A 23,829-nucleotide genomic window follows, 5' to 3' on the forward strand; every position below is an offset into this window, starting at 1 on the left:
GTTCCGGCCTCCTCTCGCTCTGACTCTGGCCTGCCCTTGCCTGGATCCAGCCTGCTCTGGCTCTGGCATGCCCTTGCCTTGGCTCCGGCCTCCTCTCGCGCTGACTCTGGCCTTCTCTGGCTCTTGCGTACCCTCGCCTTGCCTCCGGCCTGCCCTCGTCCTGGCTCCGGCCTGCTCTCGCCCTGGCTCCGGCCTGCTCTCGCCCTGGCTCCGGCCGGCAATAGCTATGGCTCTGGCCTGCCCTTGCCTTGGCTCCAGACTGCTCTTGCTATGGCTCTGGCTTGCACTTGCCCTGGCTCTGGCCTGCCCTGGCCTTGGCTCCGACCTGCTCTCGCCCTGGCTCCGGCCTGCCCTTGCCATGGTTCCGGCCTGCTCTGGCTCTGGCCTGCCCTCGCCTTGGCTCCGGCCTGCTCTCGCTCTGGCTTCGGCCTGCCTTCGCCCTGGCTCCGGCCTCCTCTCGCTCTGGCTCCGGCCTGGCCTCGTCCTGGCTCCGGCCTGTTCTCGCCCTGGCTCCGGCCTGCCCTCGCCATGGCTCCGGCCTAATATCACTCTGGCTCTGGCCTGCCTTCTCCTTGGGTCCGGCCTGCTCTCGCACTGGCTCCAGACTGCCCTCGCCTTGGCTCCAGGCTGCTCTCGCTCTGGCTCTGGCCTACCCTCGCCCTGGCTCCGGCCTGCTGTCGCTCTGGCTCTGGCCTGCCCTCGCCATGGCTCCGGGCTGCTCTCGTTCTGGCTCTGGCCTGCTTTTGCTCTGGCTCTGGCATGCCCTCGCTTTGGTTCCGGCCTCCTCTCGCTCTGACTCTGGCCTGCCCTTGCCTGGATCCGGCCTGCTCTGGCTCTGGCATGCCCTTGCCTTGGCTCCGGCCTCCTCTCGCGCTGACTCTGGCCTTCTCTGGCTCTGGCCTACCCTCGCCTTGGCTCCGGCCTGCTCTCGTCCTTTCTCCGGCCGGCTCTCGCCCTGGCTCCGGCCTGCTCTCGCCCTGGCTACGGCCGGCAATAGCTATGGCTCTGGCCTGCCCTTGCCTTGGCTCCAGACTGCTCTTGCTATGGCTCTGGCCTGTCCTTGCCCTGGCTCTGGCCTGCCCTGGCCTTGGCTCCGACCTGCTCTCGCTATGACTCCGGCCTGCCCTCGCCCTGGCTACGGCCTAATATCACTCTGCCTCTGGCCTGCCTTCTCCTTGGGTCCAGCCTGCTCTCGCTCTGGCTCCGGCCTGCCCTCGCCTTGGCTCCAGCCTGCTCTCGCTCTGGCTCTGGCCTTCCCTCGCCCTGGCTCCGGCCTGCTGTCACTCTGGCTCTGCCCTGCCCTCGCCCTTTCCCGGCATGCTCTCGTTCTGTCTCTGGCCTGCTTTTGCTCTGGCTCTGGCATGCCCTTGTCTTGCTTCCGGCTTCCTCTCGCTCTGACTCTGGCCTGCCCTTGCCTGGCTCCGGCCTGCTCTGGCTCTGGCATGCCCTTGCCTTGGCTCCGTCCTCCTCTCGCGCTGACTCTGGCCTGCTCTCGCTCTGGCCTACTCTCGCCATCGCTCCGGCCTGCTCTCGCCCTTGCTCCGGCCTGCCCTCGTCCTGGCTCCAGCCTGCCCTCGTCCTGGCTCCAGCCTACTCTCGCCCTGGCTCCGGCCTGCTCTCGTTCTGGCTCTCGCCTGCTTTTGCTCTGGCTCTGGCATGCCCTCGTCTTGGTTCCGGCCTCCTCTCGCTCTGACTCTGGCCTGCCCTTGCCTGGCTCCGGCCTGCTCTGGCTCTGGCATGCCCTTGCCTTGGCTCCGTCCTCCTCTCGCGCTGACTCTGGCCTGCTCTCGCTCTGGCCTACCCTCGCCATCGCTCCGGCCTGCTCTTGCCCTTGCTCCGGCCTGCCCTCATCCTGGCTCCGGCCTGCTCTCGCCCTGGCTCCGGCCTGCTCTCGCCCTGGCTCTGCCCTGCTCTCGCCCTGGCTCCGCCCTGCTCTCGCCCTGGCTACGGCCGGCAATAGCTATGGCTCTGGCCTGCCCTTGCCTTGGCTCCAGACTGCTCTTGCTATGGCTCTGGCCTGCCCTTGCCCTGTCCCTGGCCAGCCCTGGCCTTGGCTCCGAACTGCTCTCGCTATGGCTCCGTCCTGCCCTCGCTTTGGCTCCAGACTTCTCACGCTCTGGTACTGGCCTGTCCTTGCCTTGGCTCCGGCCTGCTCTCGCTCTGGCCTTCCCTCGTCTTGGCTCCGGCCTGCTATCACTCTGGCTCAGGCCTGCCTTCGCCTTGGCTCCGGCCTGCTCTCGCTCAGGCTCCGGCCAGCCCTCGCCCTGTCTCCGGCCTGCTCTTGCTTTGTCTCCGGACTGCCCTTGCCCTGGCTCAGGCATGCCTTCGCCTTTGATCCGGCCTGCTCTTGCTCTGGCTCTGGCCTGCTTTTGCCCTTGCTTCGGCCTGTTCTCGCTCTGGCTCCGGCCTCCTCTTGCTCTGGCTCTGGCCTGCCCTCGCCCTGGCTCCTGAATGCTCTCGTTCTGGCTCTGGCTTGGTCTCGCTCTGGCCTGCTCTGGCTCTGACCTGCTCTCGCTCTGGTTCTAGCCTGCTCTTGCTCTGGTCTGCTCTCGCTCTATCTCTGGCATGCCTTCGCCTTGGCTCCGGCCTCCTCGCGCTCTTACTCTGACCTGCCCTCGCCCTGACTCCGGTTTTTTCAGGCTCTGGCATGCCCTCACCTTGGCTCCGGCCTGCTCTAGCCCTGGCTCGGGCCTGCCCTCGTCATGGCTGCGGCCTGCTCTCGCTCTGGCCTGCCCTTGCCCTGGTTCCCGCCTGCTCTAGCTCTGGCTCTGGCCTGCCTTTGCCTTGGCTATGGACTGCTCTCGCTCTGGCACTGGCCTGCTCTAGCTCTGGCCTGCCCTCCTCCTGGCTCTGGCCTGCTCTCGCTCTGGCCGGCGCTCGCCTTGACTCGGCCTGATCTCGCCCTGGCTCCGGCCAGCTCTCGCTCTGGCTTTGGCCTGCCCTCGCCCTGGCTCCGGCCTTCCCTTGCTCTGGCTCCGGCCAGCCCTCGATCTAGCTCCGGCCTGCTCTCGCCATGGCTCCGGACTAATATCACTCTGGCTCTGGCCTGCCATCTCCTTGGGTCCGGCCTGCTCTCGCTCTGGCTCCGGCCTGCCCTCGCCTTGATTCCAGGCTGCTCTCGCTCTGGCTCCAGCCTTCCCTCGCCCTGGCTCCGGCCTGCTGTCGCTCTGGCTCTGGCCTGCCCTCGCCCTGGCTCCGGCCTGCTCTCGTTCTGGCTCTGGCCTGCTTTTGCTCTGGCTCTGGCATGCCCGCGCCTTGGTTCCAGCCTCCTCTTGCTCTGACTCTGGCCTGCCCTTGCCTGGCTCCGGCCTGCTCTAGCTCTAGCATGCCCTTGCCTTGGCTCCGGCCTCCTCTCGCGCTGACTCTGTCCTGCTCTGGCTCTGGCCTACCCTCGCCTTGGCTCCGGCCTGCTCTCGCCCTTGCTCCGGCGTGCCCTCGTCCTGGCTCCGGCCTGCTCTCGCACTGGCTTCGGCCTGCTCTCGCCCTGGCTACGGCCGGCAATAGCTATGGCTCTGGCCTGCCCTTGCCTTTGCTCCAGACTGCTCTTTCCATGGCTCTAGCCTGCCCTTGTCCTGGCTCTGTCCTGCCCTGGCCTTGTCTCCGACCTGCTCTCGCTATGGCTCAGGCCTGCCCTCGTCCTGGCTCCGGCCTGTTCTCGCCCTGGCTCCGGCCTGCTCTCCTTCTGGTTCTGGACTGCTTTTGTTCTGGCTCTGGCATGCCCTCGTCTTGGTTCCGGCCTCCTCTCGCTCTGACTCTGGCCTGCCCTTGCCTGGCTCCGGCCTGCTCTGGCTCTGGCATGCCCTTGCCTTGGCTCCGTCCTCCTCTCGCGCTGACTCTGACCTGCTCTCGCTCTGGCCTACCCTCGCCATCGCTCCGGCCTGCTCTCGCCCTTGTTCCGTCCTGCCCTCGTCCTGGCTCCGGCCTGCTCTCGCCCTGGCTCTGGCCTGCTCTCGCCCTGGCTCCGCCCTGCTCTTGCTCTGGCTCTGGCCTGCTCTCGCCCTGGCTACGGCCGGCAATAGCTATGGCTCTGGCATGCCCTTGCCTTGGCTCCAGACTGCTCTTGCTATGGCTCTGGCCTGCCCTTGCCCTTGCTCCGGCCTGCCCTCGCTTTGGCTCCTGACTGCTCACGCTCTGGTTCTGGGCCTGTCCTTGCCTTGGCTCCGGCCTGCTATCACTCTGGCTCAGGCCTGCCTTCGCCCTGGCTCCGGCCTGCTCTCGCTCTGGCTCCCGCCAGCCCTCGTCCTGTCTCTGGCCTGCTCTTGCTTTGTCTCCGGACTGCCCTCACCCTTGCTCAGGCATGCCTTCGCCTTTGGTCCGGCCTGCTCTTGCTCTGGCTCTGGCCTGCTTTCGCCCTTGCTCCGGCCTGTTCTCGCTCTGGCTCCGGCCTCCACTCGCCTTGGCTCCGGCCTGCTCTTGCTCTGGTTCGGGCCTGCCCTGGCCCTGGCACCGGCCTGCTGCCGCTCTGGCTCTGGCCTGCCCCCGCCTCTGTTCTGGCCTAGTCTTGCTCTGGCCTGCTCTCGTTCTGGCCTGCTTTGGCTCTGACCTGCTCTCGCTCTGGCTCTGGCCTGATCTTGCTCTGATCTGCTCTTGCTCTGGTCTGTTCTCGCTCTATCTCTGGCATGCCTTGGCTCCGGCCTCCTCGTGCTCTGACTCTGACCTGCCCTCGCCCTGTCTCGGCCTTCTCTGGCTCTGGCATGCCCTCTACTTGGCTCCGGCCTGCTCTCGCCCTGGCTCCGGCCTGCCCTCGTCATGGCTGCGGCCTACTCTCGCTCTGGCTCTGGCCTGCCCTCGCCTTGGCTCCGGCCTGCTCTCGCCCTTACTCCGACCTGCTCTCGCTCTGGCTCTGGCCTGCCCTCGCCCTGGTTCCAGCCTGCTCTAGCACTGGCTCTGGCCTGCCTTTGCCTTGGTTATGGACTGCTCTCGCTCTGGCTCTGGCCTGGCTTTGCTCTGGCTCTGGCCTACCCTCGCCCTGGCTCCGGCCTGCTCTGGCTCTTTCCTGCCCTCGCTCTGGCTTTGGCCTGCCCTCGCCTTGACTCCGGCCTGCTCTCGCCCTGGCTCCGGCCAGCTCTCGCTCTGGCTTTGGCCTGCCCTCGTCCTGGCTCCGGCCTTCCCTTGCTCTGGCTCCGGCCAGCCCTCGCTTTAGCTCCGGCCTGCTCTCGCTCTGCCCTGCCCTCGCCCTGGCTCCGGCATTGTCTCTCTCTGGTTACGGCTTGCCGTTGCCTTGGATCCAGCCTGCTCTCGCTCTGGCCTGCATTTGCCTTGGCTCCGGACTGCTCTCACTCTGGCTCTGGCCTGCTCTCACTCTGGCCTGTCCTCGCCTTGGCTCCTGACTGTTCGCGCTCTGGCTCTGGCCTGCCCTCACCCTGTCTCCGGCCTGCTCTCGCTCTGCCCTGCCCTCGCCCTGGCTCCGGCATTCTATCGTTCTGGTTTCGGCTTGCCGTCGCCTTGGATCCAGCCTGCCCTCGCTCTGGCTCCGGGCTGCTCTTCAATTGGCTCCGGCCTGCTCTCGCTCTGGCCTGCCTTTGCCTTGGCTCCGGCCTACTCTCGCTCTGGCTCTGGCCAGCCTTTGCCTTGGCTTCGGCCTGCTCTCGCTCTGGCTCTGGCCTGCCTCTACCTTGGCTCCGGCCTGCTCTCGCTCTGGCTGTTACCTGCTCTAGCTCTGGCCTGCCCTCGCCCTGGCTCCGGCGTGCTCTCTCTCTGGCTCTGGGCTGCCCTCGCCCTGGCTCCGACCTACTCTCGCTATGGCTCTGGCCTGCTCTCTCTCTGGCCTCGCCCTGTCTCAAGCCTGCTCTTGCCCTGGTTCCGGCCTGCCCTTGCTTTGGCTCCGGCCTTCTCTCGATCTGGCCTGCCCTTGCCTTGGCTCTGGACTACTCTATCTCTGGCTCTTGCATGCCATCTCCCTGGCTCCGGCCTGCTCTCGCTCTGGCTCTTGCCTGCTCTCGCTCTGGCTCTGGCGTGCCCTCGCCTTGGCTGCGGCCTTCTCTCGCTCTGAATCTGGCCTGCCCTCACCTTGGCTCCAGCCGACTCTGGCTCTAGCTCTTGCCTGCTCTCGCCGTGGCTCCGGCCTGCTTTCACATTGGCTCTGACCTGATCTCGCTCTGGTTCTGGCCTGCCTTCGCCTTGGCTCCGGCCTGCTCTCACTCTGGTTCATGCATACATTCTCTCTGGCTCTGGCCTGCCCTTGCCTTGGCTCCGTACTGCTCTAGATTTGGCTCTGGCCTGCTCTCGCCTTTGCTCTGGCCTGCTCTCACTCTGGCTATGGCCTGCCCTGGCTCTGTCTCTGGCCTGCCCTCACCTTGGCTCTAGCCTGCTCCCGCCTTGGCACACACCTGCCAACGCCCTGGTTCCTGCCTGATCTCGCTCTGGCTCCGGCATGCTCTCGCTCTGGCCTGCCCTCGCCTTTGCTCTGGCCTTTTCTCGCTCTGGCTCTTGCCTGCTCTCGCCCTGGCTACGTCCTGCCCTCGTTCTGGCTCCTGTCTGCTCTCGCTCTGGCTCTGGCCTGCCCTTGCCTTGGCTCCGGCTTGCTCTCGCCCTGGCTCTGGCCTGCTCTCACCCTGGCTCCAGCCTGCACTCGCCCTGGCTTCGGCGGCTCTAGCCTTGGCTCTGGCCTGCTCTTGCCTTTGCTCCAGACAGCTTTCGCTCTGGCACTGGCCTTTTCTTGCTCTGACTCTGGCCTACCCTGGCCTTGGCTCCGACCTCCTCTCGCTCTGGCTCCGGCCTGCCCTAGCCTTGGCTCCGGCTTGCTCGCGCTCTTTCTCTGTCCTGTCCTGGCTCTGCCTCTTGCATGCCCTTTCCTTGGCAACTGACTGCTCTCGCTCTGGTTCTGGACTGCCCTTGTCTTGGCTCTGGCCTGCTCTCGCTCTGGTCTGCCCTCGCCTTGGCTCCGGCCGACTCTCGCTCTGGCTCCGGCCTGCCTTCTACCTGGCTCCGGCCTGATCTCGCACTGGCTCTGGCCTGCCCACGCCCTGGCTCCGGACTCCTCTCGCTCTGAATCTTGGATGCCCTCGCCTTGGCACCGGCCTCCTCTCGCTCTGACTCTGGCCTGCCCTCGACCTGGCTCCGGCCTGCTATCGCTCAGGCTCTGGCTTGCATTCGCCCTGGCTCAGGCCTGCTCTGGCTCTGGCATGCCCTCGCCTTGGCTCCGGCCTGCTCTCGCCCTGGCTCCGGCCTGCTATCGCTCGGGCTCTGGCCTGCCCTGGCCTTGGCTCCGACCTGCTCTCTCTCTGGCTCCGGCCTGCCCTAGCCTTGGCACTGGCTTGCTCTCTCTCTGTCTCTGTCCTGTCCTGGCTCTGCCTCTGGACTGCACTTGCTTTGGCAACTGACTGCTCTGGCTCTGGCCTGCTCTCGCTCTGGTTCTGGCCTGCCATTGTCTTGGCTCCGGCCTCCTCTCGCTTTGGCCTGCCCTCGCCTTGGCTCCGGCCTGCTCTCGCCCTGGCTCCGGCCTGCTATCGCTTTGGCTCCGGCCTGCCCTCGCCCTGGCTCAGGCCTAATATCAATCTGGCTCTGGCCTGCTTTCTCCTTGGCTCCGGCCTTCTCTCTCTCTGGCTCTGGCCTGCCTTCGTCCTTGCTCCGGCCAGTGATCGCTCTGGCTCCGGCCTGCCCTCGCATTGGCTCCGGCCTGCTCTTGCTCTGGCTTCGGCCTGTCCTCGCCCTTGATCCGGCCTACTCTCGCTCTGCTTCCGGCCTGCCCTCGCCCTGGCTCCGGCCTGCTGTCGCTCAGGCTCTGGCCTGCCCTCAACCTGGCTCTAGCCTGCTTTCGCTCAGGCTCTGGCCTGCCCTCGCCTTGGCTCCGGCCTGCTATCGCTCTGCCCCTTGCCTGCCTTCGCCTTGGCACCGGCCTGCTCTCTCTTTTGCTCCGTCCTGCCCTCGCCCTGGCTCCGGCCTAATATCACTCTGGCTTTGGCTTGCCTTCGCTCTGCCTCCGGTCTTCTCTCGCTCTGGCTCTGGCCGGCCTACACCCTTGTTCCTGCCTGCTCTCGCTTCGGCTCCGGTCAGCCCTCGCCTTGGCTCCGGCCTGCTAACGCTCGGTCTCTGGCCTGCCCTCGCCTTGGCTCCGGCCTTCTCTCGCTCTGGCTCTGGCCTGCCCTAAACTTGGCTATGACCTACTCTCGCTCTGGCCCTGGCTCCGGCCTGCTCTAGCTCTGGCTCTGGCCTGCTCTCTCTCTGGCTCTGGCCTGCCCTCACCTTGGCTCAGGCCTGCTCTCGCTCTGACTCTGGCATGACCTCGACCTGGCTCCGGCCTGCTCTGGCTCTGGCCTGCCCTCACCTTGGCCTCTGCCTGCTCTCGCCCTGGCTCGGGCCTGCCCTCGTCCTGGCTCCGGACTGCTCTCGCTCTGGCCTGCCCTCGCCTTGGCTCCGGCCTGCTCTCGCCCAGGCTCCGGCCTGCTCTCGTTCTAGCTCCGCACTGCCCTCGCCCTGGCTCCGGCCTGCCATCGCTCTGGCTCCGGCCTGCCCTCGCCATGGCTTCGGCCTGATCTCGAGAGCCCTGGCTCCAACCTGCTCTCACTCTGGCTCTGGCCTGCCCTAGCCCTGGCTCCGGCATACTCTCGCTCTGGCTCTGGCCTGCTCTCGCTCTGGCTCTGGCCTCGCCCTGGCTCCGGCCTGCTCTCGCTCTAGTTCCTGCCTGCCCTTGCCTTGGTTCTGGCTTTCTCTATCTCTGGCTCTGCTTGCCTTGGCATTGGCCTACTCTCGCTCTGGCTCTGGCCTGCCTTCGTCCTGGCTTCGGGCTGCTCTCGCTCTGGATCTGGCCTGCTCTCGCTCTGGCCAGCCCTCGTCTTGGCTCCTGCCTGCTCTACCTTTGACTCTGGCCTGCCCTCGCCCTGGCTCCGGCATGCTCTGGCTCTGGCCTGCCCTCGCCTAGGTTCCAGTCAGCTTTCGCTCTGGCTCTGTCCTGCCCTCCCCCTGGCTCCGGCTTGCTCTCTCTCTGGCTCTGGCCTTCCCTCGCCTTGGCTCCGGCCTGTCTCACTCTGGCCTGCCCTCGCCTTGGCTACAGCCTGCTATCGCTCTGGCTATGGCCTGCCTCCGCCTTGACACTGACCTGCTCTCGTTTACGCTCCGTCCTGCCCTCTCCCTGGCTCCGGCCTAATATCACTCTGGCACTTGCCTGACTTCGCCCTTGCTACGGCCTGCTATCACTCTGCCTCCGGCCTGCCCTCGCCTTGGCTCCGGCCTGCTCTCACTCTGGCTCTGGCATGCCCTCGCCTTGGCTCCGGTCTGCTCTCGCTCTGGCCTGCCCTCGCCTTGGTTCCGGCCTGCTCTCACATTGACCTGCCCTTGCCTTGGCTCCAGCCTGCTATCGCTCTGGATCTGGCCTGCCCACGCCCTGGCTCTGGCCTGCTCTCGCTCTGGCTCTGGCCTGCCCTTGTCTTGGCTCCGGCCTGCTCTCGTTCTGGCACCGTCCTGTCCTCGCCTTGGCTCCGGCCTACTCTTGCTCTGGCTCTGGCCTGCCCTTGCCTTGGTTACGGCCTGCTCTGACTCTGGTTCAGGCCTACACTCTCCCTGGATCTGGCCTGCCCTCGCCTTGGCACCGGCTTGCTCTGTCTCTTGCCTGCCCTCTCCTTGGCTCCGACCTGCTCTCGCTCTGGCTCTGGTCTGTCCTCCCATTGGCTCCGGCCTGCTCTTGCCCAGGCTCCGGCCTGCTCTCGTACTGTCTCCGGCCTGCTCTCCCTCTGGCTCTGGCCTTCCCTCTCTCGCCTTGTCTCCAGCGTGCTCTTGCTCCGGCTCCGGCCTGCTCTCGCTCTGACCTGCCCTTGCCTTGGCTCCGGCCTGCTATAGCTCTGGCTTTCGCCTTCCTTCGCATTGGCTCCGGCCTGCTCTCGCTTTAGCTCCGGCCAGCCCTCGCCCTGGCTCCAGCCTAATATCACTCTGGCTCTGGCTTGCCTTCGCCTTTGCTACGTCCTGCTTTCGCTCTTGCTCTGGCCTGCCTTCGTTCTTGCTCCGGCCTTCTCTTGCTCTGGCTCCGGCCTGCCCTCACCTTGGATCCGGCCGGCTCTCGCTCTGGCTCAGGACTGCCCTCGCCTTGGCTCCGGCCTGCTCTCGCTCTGGCCTTCCCTCGCCTTGGCTCCGGTCTGCTCTCTCTCTGTCCTGCCCTCGCCTTGGCTCCGGCCTGCCCTCGCCCTAGTTCCGGCCTGCTCTTGCACTGCCTCTGGCCTTCCCTCGCCTTGCCTCCGGCCTGCTCTTGCTCTTGCTCTGGCCTTCCTTCGTTCTTGCTCCGGCCTGCTCTTGCTCTGGCTCCGGCCTGCCCTCGCCTTAGATCCGGCCTGCTCTCGCTCTGGCTTGCCCTCGCCTTTTTCTCCGGCCTTCTCTCTCTCTGTCCTGCCCTCGTCTTGGCTCAGGCCTGCTATCGCTCTGGCTCTGGCCAGCCCACGCCCTTGCTCTGGCCTGCTCTCGCTCTGGCTCTGGACTGCCCTCGCCTTGGCACAAGCCAGATATCGCTCTGGCTCCTGCCTGCCCTCGCCCTAGCTCCGGCCTGCTGTCGCTCTGGCTCTGGACTGCCCTAGCCCTGGCTCTGGCCTGCTCTCGCTCTGGCTCTGCCCTGCCCTCGCTTTGGCTCTGGCATGACCTCGCCTTGGCTCCAGCCTGCCCTCACCCTGGCTCCGGCCTGATCTCACTCAGGCCTAATATCAATCTTGCTCTGGTCTGCTTTCGGCTTGGCTCCGGCCTGCTCTCGCTCTGACTTTGGCCTGCCTTCGTCCTTGCTCCGGTCAGTTATCGTTCTGGCTCCGGCCTGCCCTCGACTTCGCTCCGGCCGGCTCTTGCTCTGGCTCTGGCCTGCCCTCGCCCTGGCTCTGGCCTGCTCTGGCAGTGGCCTGCCCTCGCCCTGGCTCCGGCCTTCCCTCGTCCTGGCTCCGGCCTGCTCTCGCTCTGGCCTGCCCTCGCCTTGGCTCCAGCCTGCTCTCGCCCTGGCTCCGGCCTGCTCTCGCTCTGGCTCCGGTCGGCCCTCGACCTGGCTCCGGCCTGCTCTCGCTCTAGCTCTGGACTGCCCTCGCCCTTGCTCCGGCCTGCCATCGCTCTGGCTCCGGCCTGCCCTCGCCTTCGGCCTGCTCTTGAGAGCCCTGGCTCCGACCTGCTCTCGGTCTGGCTCTTGCCTGCTCTCGCTCTGGTTCTGGCCTTGCCCTGGCTCCGGCCTGCTCTCGCCCTGGTTCCAGCCTGCCCTTGCCTTGGCTCTGGCTTTCTCTCTCTCTGGCTCTGCTTGCCTCGTCTTTGGCCTACTCTCGCTCTGGCTCTGGCCTGCCCTTGCCCTTGCTCCGTCTGCTCTCGCTCTGGCTCTGGCCTGCTCTCGCTCTGGCTCTGGCCAGCCCTCGTCTTGGCTCCTGCGCTCTGGTTCTGGCCTGCCTTCGCCTTGGCTCCGGCCTGCTCTCACTCTGGCTCATGCATACATTCTCTCTGGCTCTGGCCTGCCCTTGCCTTGGCTCCGTACTGCTCTAGATTTGGCTCTGGCCTGCTCTCGCCTTTGCTCTGGCCTGCTCTCGCTCTGGCTATGGCCTGCCCTGGCTCTGCCTCTGGCCTGCCCTCACCTTGGCTCTAGCCTGCTCCCGCCTTGGCACACGCCTGCCAACGCCCTGGTTCCTGCCTGATCTCGCTCTGGCTCCGGCATGCTCTCGCTCTGGCCTGCCCTCGCCTTTGCTCCGGCCTTTTCTCGCTCTGGCTCTTGCCTGCTCTCGCCCTGGCTACGTCCTGCCCTCGTTCTGGCTCCTGTCTGCTCTCGCTCTGGCTCTGGCCTGCCCTTGCCTTGGCTCCGGCTTGCTCTCGCCCTGGCTCTGGCCTGCTCTCACCCTGGCTCCAGCCTGCACTCGCCCTGGCTTCGGCGGCTCTAGCCTTGGCTCTGGCCTGCTCTTGCCTTTGCTCCAGACAGCTTTCGCTCTGGCACTGGCCTTTTCTTGCTCTGACTCTGGCCTGCCCTGGCCTTGGCTCCGACCTCCTCTCGCTCTGGCTCCGGCCTGCCCTAGCCTTGGCTCCGGCTTTCTCGCGCTCTTTCTCTGTCCTGTCCTGGCTCTGCCTCTTGCATGCCCTTTCCTTGGCAACTGACTGCTCTCGCTCTGGTTCTGGACTGCCCTTGTCTTGGCTCTGGCCTGCTCTCGCTCTGGTCTGCCCTCGCCTTGGCTCCGGCCGACTCTCGCTCTGGCTCCGGCCTGCCTTCTACCTGGCTCCGGCCTGATCTCGCACTGGCTCTGGCCTGCCCACGCCCTGGCTCCGGCCTCCTCTCGCTCTGACTCTGGCCTGCCCTCGACCTGGCTCCGGCCTGCTATCGCTCAGGCTCTGGCCTGCATTCGCCCTGGCTCAGGCCTGCTCTGGCTCTGGCATGCCCTCGCCTTGGCTCCGGCCTGCTCTCGCCCTGGCTCCGGCCTGCTATCGCTCGGGCTCTGGCCTGCCCTGGCCTTGGCTCCGACCTGCTCTCTCTCTGGCTCCGGCCTGGCCTAGCCTTGGCACTGGCTTGCTCTCGCTCTGTCTCTGTCCTGTCCTGGCTCTGCCTCTGGACTGCACTTGCCTTGGCAACTGACTGCTCTGGCTCTGGCCTGCTCTCGCTCTGGTTCTGGCCTGCCCTTGTCTTGGCTCCGGCCTCCTCTCGCTTTGGCCTGCCCTCGCCTTAGCTCCGGCCTGCTCTCGCCCTGGCTCCGGCCTGCTATCGCTTTGGCTCCGGCCTGCCCTCGCCCTGGCTCAGGCCTAATATCAATCTGGCTCTGGCCTGCTTTCTCCTTGGCTCCGGCCTGCTCTCTCTCTGGCTCCGGCCTGCTCTCTCTCTGGCTCTGGCCTGCCTTCGTCCTTGCTCCGGCCAGTGATCGCTCTGGCTCCGGCCTGCCCTCGCATTGGCTCCGGCCTGCTCTTGCTCTGGCTTCGGCCTGTCCTCGCCCTGGATCCGGCCTACTCTCGCTCTGGCTCCGGCCTGCCCTCGCCCTGGCTCCGGCCTGCTGTCGCTCAGGCTCTGGCCTGCCCTCAACCTGGCTCTAGCCTGCTTTCGCTCAGGCTCTGGCCTGCCCTCGCCTTGGCTCCGGCCTGCTATCGCTCTGCCCCTTGCCTGCCTTCGCCTTGGCACCGGCCTGCTCTCTCTTTTGCTCCGTCCTGCCCTCGCCCTGGCTCCGGCCTAATATCACTCTGGCTTTGGCTTGCCTTCGCTCTGCCTCCGGTCTTCTCTCGCTCTGGCTCTGGCCGGCCTACACCCTTGTTCCTGCCTGCTCTCGCTTCGGCTCCGGTCAGCCCTCGCCTTGGCTCCGGCCTGCTAACGCTCGGTCTCTGGCCTGCCCTCGCCTTGGCTCCGGCCTTCTCTCGCTCTGGCTCTGGCCTGCCCTAAACTTGGCTGTGACCTACTCTCGCTCTGGCCCTGGCTCCGGCCTGCTCTAGCTCTGGCTCTGGCCTGCTCTCTCTCTGGCTCTGGCCTGCCCTCACCTTGGCTCAGGCCTGCTCTCGCTCTGACTCTGGCATGACCTCGACCTGGCTCCGGCCTGCTCTGGCTCTGGCCTGCCCTCACCTTGGCCTCTGCCTGCTCTCGCCCTGGCTCGGGCCTGCCCTCGTCCTGGCTCCGGACTGCTCTCGCTCTGGCCTGCCCTTGCCTTGGCTCCGGCCTGCTCTTGCCCTGGTTCCGGCCTGCTCTCGCCCAGGCTCCGGCCTGCTCTCGTTCTAGCTCCGCACTGCCCTCGCCCTGGCTCCGGCCTGCCATCGCTCTGGCTCCGGCCTGCCCTCGCCATGGCTTCGGCCTGATCTCGAGAGCCCTGGCTCCAACCTGCTCTCACTCTGGCTCTGGCCTGCCCTAGCCCTGGCTCTGGCATACTCTCGCTCTGGCTCTGGCCAGCTCTCGCTCTGGCTCTGGCCTCGCCCTGGCTCCGGCCTGCTCTCGCTCTAGTTCCTGCCTGCCCTTGCCTTGGTTCTGGCTTTCTCTATCTCTGGCTCTGCTTGCCTTGGCATTGGCCTACTCTCGCTCTGGCTCTGGCCTGCCTTCGCCCTGGCTTCGGGCTGCTCTCGCTCTGGATCTGGCCTGCTCTCGCTCTGGCCAGCCCTCGTCTTGGCTCCTGCCTGCTCTACCTTTGACTCTGGCCTGCCCTCGCCCTGGCTCCGGCATGCTCTGGCTCTGGCCTGCCCTCGCCTAGGTTCCAGTCAGCTTTCGCTCTGGCTCTGTCCTGCCCTCCCCCTGGCTCCGGCTTGCTCTCTCTCTGGCTCTGGCCTTCCCTCGCCGTGGCTCCGGCCTGTCTCACTCTGGCCTGCCCTCGCCTTGGCTACGGCCTGCTATCGCTCTGGCTATGGCCTGCCTCCGCCTTGACACTGACCTGCTCTCGTTTACGCTCCGTCCTGCCCTCTCCCTGGCTCCGGCCTAATATCACTCTGGCACTTGCCTGACTTCGCCCTTGCTACGGCCTGCTATCACTCTGCCTCCGGCCTGCCCTCGCCTTGGCTCCGGCCTGCTCTCACTCTGGCTCTGGCATGCCCTCGCCTTGGCTCCGGTCTGCTCTCGCTCTGGCCTGCCCTCGCCTTGGTTCCGGCCTGCTCTCACTTTGACCTGCCCTTGCCTTGGCTCCAGCCTGCTATCGCTCTGGATCTGGCCTGCCCACGCCCTGGCTCTGGCCTGCCCTTGCCTTGGCTCCGGCCTGCTCTCGCTCTGGCACCGTCCTGTCCTCGCCTTGGCTCCGGCCTACTCTTGCTCTGGCTCTGGCCTGCCCTTGCCTTGGTTACGGCCTGCTCTGACTCTGGTTCAGGCCTACACTCTCCCTGGCTCTGGCCTGCCCTCGCCTTGGCACCGGCTTGCTCTGTCTCTTGCCTGCCCTCTCCTTGGCTCCGACCTGCTCTCGCTCTGGCTCTGGTCTGTCCTCCCATTGGCTCCGGCCTGCTCTTGCCCAGGCTCCGGCCTGCTCTCGTACTGTCTCCGGCCTGCTCTCCCTCTGGCTCTGGCCTTCCCTCTCTCGCCTTGTCTCCAGCGTGCTCTTGCTCCGGCTCCGGCCTGCTCTCGCTCTGACCTGCCCTTGCCTTGGCTCCGGCCTGCTATAGCTCTGGCTTTCGCCTTCCTTCGCATTGGCTCCGGCCTGCTCTCGCTTTAGCTCCGGCCAGCCCTCGCCCTGGCTCCAGCATAATATCACTCTGGCTCTGGCTTGCCTTCGCCTTTGCTACGTCCTGCTTTCGCTCTTGCTATGGCCTGCCTTCGTTCTTGCTCCGGCCTGCTCTTGCTCTGGCTCCGGCCTGCCCTCACCTTGGATCCGGCCGGCTCTCGCTCTGGCTCAGGACTGCCCTCGCCTTGGCTCCGGCCTGCTCTCGCTCTGGCCTTCCCTCGCCTTGGCTCCGGTCTGCTCTCTCTCTGTCCTGCCCTCGCCTTGGCTCCGGCCTGCCCTCGCCCTAGTTCCGGCCTGATCTTGCACTGCCTCTGGCCTTCCCTCGCCTTGCCTCCGGCCTGCTCTTGCTCTTGCTCTGGCCTTCCTTCGTTCTTGCTCCGGCCTGCTCTGCTCTGGCTCCGGCCTGCCCTCGCCTTAGATCCGGCCTGCTCTCGCTCTGGCTTGCCCTCGCCTTTTTCTCCGGCCTTCTCTCTCTCTGTCCTGCCCTCGTCTTGGCTCAGGCCTGCTATCGCTCTGGCTCTGGCCAGCCCACGCCCTTGCTCTGGCCTGCTCTCGCTCTGGCTCTGGACTGCCCTCGCCTTGGCACAAGCCAGATATCGCTCTGGCTCCTGCCTGCCCTCGCCCTAGCTCCAGCCTGCTGTCGCTCTGGCTCTGGACTGCCCTAGCCCTGGCTCTGGCCTGCTCTCGCTCTGGCTCTGCCCTGCCCTCGCTTTGGCTCTGGCATGACCTCGCCTTGGCTCCAGCCTGCCCTCACCCTGGCTCCGGCCTGATCTCACTCAGGCCTAATATCAATCTTGCTCTGGTCTGCTTTCGGCTTGGCTCCGGCCTGCTCTCGCTCTGTCTTTGGCCTGCCTTCGTCCTTGCTCCGGCCAGTTATCGTTCTGGCTCCGGCCTGCCCTCGACTTCGCTCCGGCCGGCTCTTGCTCTGGCTCTGGCCTGCCCTCGCCCTGGCTCTGTCCTGCTGTCGCTCAGGCTCTGGCCTGCCCTCACCCTGGCTCTAGCCTGCTTTCGCTCTGGCTCTGGCCTGCCCTCGCCTTGGATCCGGCCTGCTCTCGCTCTGGCTCTGGCCTGCCCTCGCCTTGGCTCCGGCCTGCTCTCGCTCTGGCCTGCCCTCGCCTTTTTCTCCGGCCTGCTCTCTCTCTGTCCTGCCCTCGTCTTGGCTCAGGCCTGCTATCGCTCTGGCTCTGGGCAGCCCACGCCCTTGCTCTGGCCTGCTATCGCTCTGGCTGTGGACTGCCCTCGCCTTGGCACAAGCCAGATATCGCTCTGGCTCCTGCCTGCCCTCGCCCTAGCTCCGGCCTGCTCTTGCTCTGCCTCTGACCTTCCATCGCCTTGCCTCCGGCCTGCTCTCGCTCTGGCCTGCCCTTGCCTTCCTACGGCCTCCTCTTTCTCTGGCTCTGTCGTGCCCTCGCCCTGGCTCTGGCCTGCTCTCGCTCTGGTTCTAGCCTGCTCTTGCCTGGTCTCCGGCCTACTCTCGCCTTGGCTTCTGCCTGCTCTCGAGAGCCCTGGCTCCAACCTGCTCTCGCTCTGGCTCTGGCCTGCCCTCGCCTTGGCTCCGGCCTTCTCTCACTCTGGATCTGACCTGCCCTAGCCTTGGCTCTGACCTACTCTCCACTCTGGCTCTGGCCTGCCCTTGCACAGGCTCCGGCCTGCTCTGTCTCTTGCTCTGGCCTGCTCTCGCTCTTGATCTGTCCTGCCCTCGCCTTGGCTCAGGCCTGCTCTCGCTCTGACTGTGGCCTGCCCTCTCCCTGGCTCTGGCCTGCTCAGGCACTGGCCTGCCCTCGCCTTGGACTCGGCCTGCGCTCGTCCTGGCTCTGCTCTGCCCTTGTCCTAGCTCCGGCCTGCCCTATATTTGGGTTCGGCCTGCTCTCGCCCTGGCTCTGGCCTGCTCTTGCTCTGGCTTCGGCCTCTCCTCGACCTGGCTCCGGCCTGCCCTTGCTCTGGCTCCGGCCAGCCCTCGCCTTTGCTCCGGCCAGCTTTCGCTCTGGCTCTGGCCTGCCCTCTCCTTGGCTCCGGCCTGCCCTCGCTCTGGTTCCGGCCTGCCCTCGCCCTGGCTCTGGCCTGCTCTCGCTTTGGCTCCGGATTGCTCTCGCTTTGGCTCTGTATTGCCCTCGCCCTGGCTCCGGCCTTCTATCGCTCTGGTTTCGGCCTGCTCTCGCTATGGCTCCGGCCTGCCCTCACTATGGCTTGTCTTTGCCTTGCCTATGGCCTGCTCTCGCTCTGGCCTGCCTTTTCCTTGGCTCTGGCCTGCTCTCCCTCTGGCTCTGGCCTACTCTCGCTCTGGTTCTGGTCTGCCTTCGCCTTGGCTCTGGCCTCCTCTCGCTCTGGCTCTGGCCTGCTCTCGTTCTGGTTCTGGCCTGCTCTTGCCTTGGCTACGGCCTGCTTTCGCTCTGGCCTGCCCTCGCCATAGCTCCGGCCCGCTATTGCTTAGGCTAAGGCCTGCCTTCGCCTTGGCTCCTGCCTGCTCTAGCTCTGGATCTGGCCTACCCTCACCCTGGCTCCGGCCTGCTCTCTCTTTGGCTCCGGCCTGCCCTCTCCCTGGCTCCGGCCTAATATCACTCTGGCTCTGGCCTGCCTTCTCCTTGGGTCCGGTCTGCTCTTGCTCTGGCTCTGGCCTGCCTTTGCCTTGGCTCCGGCCTTCTCTCGCTCTGGATCTGGCCTGCCCTAGCCTTGGCTCTGACCTACTCTCACTCTGGCTCTGGCCTGCCCTGGCCCAGGCTCCGGCCTGCTCTGTCTCTGGCTCTGGCCTGCTCTCGCTATGGCTCTGTCCTGCCCTTGCCTTGGCTCCGGCCTGCTCTCGCTCTGACTGTGGCCTACCCTCGCCCTGGCTCTGGCCTGCTCTGGCAGTGGCCTGCCCTCGCCTTGGCCTGATCTCGCCCTGGCTCCGGCCTGCCCTCGTCCTGGCTCCGGCCTGCTCTCCCTCTGGCCTGCCCTCGCCTTGGCTCCAGCCTGCTCTCGCCCTGGCTCTGGCCTGCTCTCGCTCTGGCTCCGGTCGGCCCTCGACCTGGCTCCGGCCTGCTCTCGATCTAGCTCTGGACTGCCCTCGCCCTTGCTCCGGCCTGCCATCGCTCTGGCTCCGGCCTGCCCTCGCCTTCGGCCTGCTCTTGAGAGCCCTGGCTCCGACCTGCTCTCGGTCTGGCTCTTGCCTGCTCTCGCTCTGGTTCTGGCCTTGCCCTGGCTCCGGCCTGCTCTCGCCCTGGTTCCAGCCTGCCCTTGCCTTGGCTCTGGCTTTCTCTCTCTCTGGCTCTGCTTACCTCGTCTTTGGCCTACTCTCGCTCTGGCTCTGGCCTGCCCTTGCCCTTGCTCCGTCTGCTCTCGCTCTGGCTCTGGCCTGCTCTCGCTCTGGCTCTGGCCAGCCCTCGTCTTGGCTCCTGCCTGCTCTCCCTTTGACTCTGGCATGCCCTAGCCCTGTCTCCGGCATGCCCTGGCTCTGGCCTACCCTCGCCTAGGCTCCAGTCTGCTTTCGCTCTGGCTCTGTCCTGCCCTCACTCTGGCTCCGGCCTAATATCACTCAGGCTCTGGCCTGCCCTCGCCTTGGCTCCGGCCTGTCTCGCTCTGGATCTGGCCTGCCCTAGCCTTGGCTCTGACCTACTCTCACTCTGGCTCTGGCCTGCCCTCGCACAGGCTCCGGCCTTCACTTTCTCTGGCTCTGGCCTGCTCTCGCTATGGCTCTGTCCTGCCCTCGCCTTTGCTCCGGCCTGCTCTCGCCCTGGCTCCGGCCTGCTCTGGCACTGGCCTGCCCTCGCCTTGGCATTGGCCTTCGCTCGCCTGGCTCCGCACTGCCCTTGTCCTGGCTCCGGCCTGCTCTCGCTCAGGCTCTGGCCTGCCCTCACCCTGGCTCTAGCCTGCTTTCGCTCTGGCTCTGGCCTGCCCTCGCCTTGGCACCGGCTTGCTCTCGCTCTGGCCTGCCCTCGCCTAGGCTCCGGCCTGCTATCGCTCTGACTCTGACCTGCCTTCGCCTTGGCACCGGCCTGCTCTCGCTTTTACTCCGTCCTGCCCTCGCCCTGGCTCCGGCCTAATATCACTCTGGCTCTGGCCTGCCTTCGCTCTGCCTCCGGCCTGCTCTCGCTCTGGATCTGGCCTGCCTACACCCTTACTCCTGCCTGCTCTCGCTCTGGCTCCGGTCTGCCCTCGCTTTGGTTCTGGCCTGCGCTCGCCCTGGCTCCTGCCTACTCTCGCTCTGGCTCCGGTCTCTTCTCACTCTGGCTGCGGCCTCCTCTCGCTCTGGCTCCGGCCTGCTCTCACTCTGAATCTGGCTTACCCTTGCCTTTGCTCCGGCCTGCTCACGCTCGGGCTCTGGCCTGCCCTCGCCTTGGCTCCGGCCTTCTCTCGCTCTGGATCTGGCCTGCCCTAAACTTGGCTATGACCTACTCTCGCTCTGGCCCTGGCTCCGGCCTGCTCTAGCTCTGGCTCAGGCCTGCTCTCTCTCTGGCTCTGGCCTGCCCTCGCCTTTGCTCCGGCCTGCTCTCGCCCTGGCTCCGGCCTGCTCTGGCACTGGCCTGCCCTCGCCTTGGCATTGGCCTTCGCTCGCCTGGCTCCGCACTGCCCTTGTCCTGGCTCCGGCCTGCTCTCGCTCTGGCTCTGGCCTGCCCTCGCCTTGGGTCCGGCCTGCTCTCGATCTGGCTCTGGCCTGCTCTCGCTCAGGCATCGGCCTCCCCTCGCCCTGGCTCCGGCCTGCCCTGGCTCTGGCTCTGGCCTGCCCTCGCCTTGTTTCAGGCCTGCTCACGCTCTGGCTCTGGACTGCCCTCGCCTTGGCTCCGGCCTAATCTCGCCCTGGCTCCGGCCTGCTATCGCTTTGGCTCCAACCTGCCCTCACCCTGACTCCGGCCTGCTGTCGCTGTGGCTCTGGACTGCCCTCGCCCTGGCTCTGGCCTGCTCTCGCTCTGGCTCTGCCCTGCCCTCGCTTTGGCTCTGGCATGACCTCGCCTTGGCTCCAGCCTGCCTTCATCCTGGCTCCGGCCTGATCTCGCTTTGGCTCCGGCCTGCCCTCACCCTCGCTCAGATCTAATATCAATCTTGCTCTGGTCTGCTTTCGGCTTGGCTCCGGCCTGCTCACGCTCTGTCTTTGGCCTGCCTTGGTCCTTGCTCCGGCCAGTTATCGCTCTGGCTCCGGCCTGCCCTCGACTTCGCTCCGGCCGGCTCTTGCTCTGGCCTGCCCTCGCCCTGGCTCCGTCCTGCTGTCGCTCAGGCTCTGGCCTGCCCTCACCCTGGCTCTAGCCTGCTTTCGCTCTGGCTCTGGCCTGCCCTCGCCTTGGCACCGGCTTGCTCTCGCTCTGGCCTGCCCTCGCCTAGGCTCCGGCCTGCTATCGCTCTGACTCTGACCTGCCTTCGCCTTGGCACCGGCCTGCTCTCGCTTTTACTCCGTCCTGCCCTCGCCCTGGCTCCGGCCTAATATCACTCTGGCTCTGGCCTGCCTTCGCTCTGCCTCCGGCCTGCTCTCGCTCTGGATCTGGCCTGCCTACACCCTTACTCCTGCCTGCTCTCGCTCTGGCTCCGGTCTGCCCTCGCTTTGGTTCTGGCCTGCTCTCGCCCTGGCTCCTGCCTACTCTCGCTCTGGCTCCGGTCTCCTCTCACTCTGGCTGCGGCCTCCTCTCGCTCTGGCTCCGGCCTGCTCTCACTCTGAATCTGGCTTACCCTTGCCTTTGCTCCGGCCTGCTCACGCTCGGGCTCTGGCCTGCCCTCGCCTTGGCTCCGGCCTTCTCTCGCTCTGGATCTGGCCTGCCCTAAACTTGGCTATGACCTACTCTCGCTCTGGCCCTGGCTCCGGCCTGCTCTAGCTCTGGCTCAGGCCTGCTCTCTCTCTGGCTCTGGCCTGCCCTCGCCTTGGATCATGGCCTGCTCTCGCTCTGACTCTGGCATGCTCTCGCCCTGGCTCCGGCCTTCTCTGGCTCTGGCCTGCCCTCGCCTTGGCCTGATCTCGCCCTGGCTCCGGCTCGCTCTCGCTCTGGCTCTGGCCTGCCCTCGCCTTGGCTCCGGCCTGCTCTCGCCATGGCTCCGGCCTGCTCTCGCTCTAGCTTCGGCCGACCCTCGACCTGGCTCCGGCCTGCTCTCGTTCAAGCTCCGGACTGCCCTCGCCCTGGCTCCGGCCTGCCATCGCTCTGGCTCCGGCCTGCCCTCGCCTTGGCTTCAGCCTGTTCTCGAGAGCCCTGGCGACGACCTGCTCTCGCTCTGGCTCTGGCCTGCCCTCGCCCTGGCTCCGGCATACTCTCGGTCTGGCTCTTGCCTGCTCTCGCTCTGGCTCTGGCCTCGCCTTGACTCCGGCCTGCTTTCGCCCTGGTTCTAGCCTGCCCTTGCCTTGGCTCTGGCTTTCTCTCTCTCTGGCTCTGCTTGCCTTGGCTTTGGCCTACTCTCGCTCTGGCTCTGGCCTGCCCTCGCACTGGCTCCGGGCTGCTCTCGATCTGGCTCTGGCCTGCTCTCGCTCTGGCTCTGCCCTGCCCTCGCCTTGGCTCTGGCCAGCTCTCGCGCTGGCTCTGGCATGACCTCGCCTTGGCTCCAGCCTGCCCTCACCCTGGCTCCGGCCTGCTCTCGCTTTGGCTCCGGCCTGCTCTTGCTTTTGCTCCGGCCTGCCCTCGCCCTCGCTCAGGCCTAATATCAATCTTGCTCTGGTCTGCTTTCGGCTTGGCTCCGGCCTGCTCTCGCTCTGTCTTTGGACTGCCTTCGTCCTTGCTCCGGCCAGTTATCGCTCTGGCTCCGGCCTGCCCTCGACTTTGCTCCGCCCGGCTCTTGCTCTGGCTCCGGCCTGCCCTCGCCCTGGCTCCATCCTGCTGTCGCTCTGGCTCTGGCCTGCTCTCACTCTGAATCTGGCATACCCTTGCCTTTGCTCCGGCCTGCTCACGCTCGGACTCTGACCTGCCCTCGCCTTGGCTCCGGCCTTTTCTCGCTCTGGCTCTGGCCTGCCCTAAACTTGGCTATGACCTACTCTCGCTCTGGCCCTGGCTCCGGCCGGCTCTAGCTCTGGCTCAGGCCTGCTCTCCCTCTGGCTCTGGTCTGCCCTCGCCTTGGCTCAGGCCTGCTCTCGCTCTGACTCTGGCATGCCCTCGCCCTGGCTCCGGCCTTCTCTGGCTCTGGCCTGCCCTCGCCTTGGCCTGATCTCGCCCTGGCTCCGGCCTGCCCTCGTCCTGGCTCCGGCTCGCTCTCGCTCTGGCCTGCCCTCGCCTTGGCTCCGGCCTGCTCTCGCCCTGGCTCCGGCCTGCTCTCGCTTTGGCTCCGGCCTGCCCTCGCCCTGGCTCAGGCCTAATATCAATCTGGCTCTGGCCTGCTTTCGCCTTGGCTCCGGCCTGCTCTCTCTCTGGCTCTGGCCTGCCTTCGTCCTTGCTCCGGCCAGTTATCGCTCTGGCTCCGGCCTGCCCTCGCTCTGGCTCCGGCCTGCCCTCGCGCTGGCTCCGGCCTGCCCTCACCCTGGCTCCGGCCTGCTTTTGCTCAGGCTGTGGCCTGCCCTCACCCTCGCGATAGCCTGCTTTCGATCTCACTCTGGCCTGTCCTCGCCTTGGCTCCGACCTGCTATCGCTCTGCCTCTGGCCTGCCTTCGCCTTAGCACCGGCCTGCTCTCGCTTTTGCTCCGGCCTGCCCTCGCCCTCGCTCAGGCCTAATATCAATCTTGCTCTGGTCTGCTTTCGGCTTGGCTCCGGCCTGCTCTCGCTCTGTCTTTGGACTGCCTTCGTCCTTGCTCCGGCCAGTTATCGCTCTGGCTCCGGCCTGCCCTCGACTTTGCTCCGCCCGGCTCTTGCTCTGGCTCCGGCCTGCCCTCGCCCTGGCTCCATCCTGCTGTCGCTCTGGCTCTGGCCTGCCGTCACCCTGGCTCTAGCCTGATTTCGCTCTGGCTCTTGCCTGCCCTCGCCTTGGCACCGGCTTGCTCTCGCTCTGGCCTGCCCTCGCCTTGGCTCCAGCCTGCTATCGCTCTGCCTCTGGCCTGCCTTCGCCTTGGCACCGGCCTGCTCTCGCTTTTGCTCCGTCCTGCCCTCGCCCTGGCTCCGGCCTAAAATCACTCTGGCTCTAGCCTGCCTTCGCTCTGCCTCCGGCCTGCTCTCGCTCTGGATCTGGCCTGCCTACTCCCTTGCTCCTGCCTGCTCTCGCTCTGGCTCCGGTCTGCACTCGCTTTGGTTCTGGCCTGCGTTCGCCCTGGCTCCTGCCTACTCTCACTCTGGCTCCGGTCTCCTCTCGCTCTGGCTGCGGCCTGCTCTCACTCTGAATCTGGCATACCCTTGCCTTTGCTCCGGCCTGCTCACGCTCGGACTCTGACCTGCCCTCGCCTTGGCTCCGGCCTTTTCTCGCTCTGGCTCTGGCCTGCCCTAAACTTGGCTATGACCTACTCTCGCTCTGGCCCTGGCTCCGGCCGGATCTAGCTCTGGCTCAGGCCTGCTCTCCCTCTGGCTCTGGTCTGCCCTCGCCTTGGCTCAGGCCTGCTCTCGCTCTGACTCTGGCATGCCCTCGCCCTGGCTCCGGCCTTCTCTGGCTCTGGCCTGCCCTCGCCTTGGCCTGATCTCGCCCTGGCTCCGGCCTGCCCTCGTCCTGGCTCCGGCTCGCTCTCGCTCTGGATCTGGCCTGCCCTCGCCTTGGCTCCGGCCTGCTCTCGCCCTGGCTCCGGCCTGCTCTCGCTTTGGCTCCGGCCTGCCCTCGCCCTGGCTCAGGCCTAATATCAATCTGGCTCTGGCCTGCTTTCGCCTTGGCTCCGGCCTGCTCTCTCTCTGGCTCTGGCCTGCCTTCGTCCTTGCTCCGGCCAGTTATCGCTCTGGCTCCGGCCTGCCCTCGCTCTGGCTCTGGCCTGCCCTCGCGCTGGCTCCGGCCTGCCCTCACCCTG

This window comes from Phyllobates terribilis, unplaced genomic scaffold (assembly GCF_046119375.1).
Source record: "Phyllobates terribilis strain yellow unplaced genomic scaffold, ASM4611937v1 Scaffold_9__5_contigs__length_417890890, whole genome shotgun sequence".
Taxonomy (NCBI): Eukaryota; Metazoa; Chordata; class Amphibia; order Anura; family Dendrobatidae; genus Phyllobates; species Phyllobates terribilis.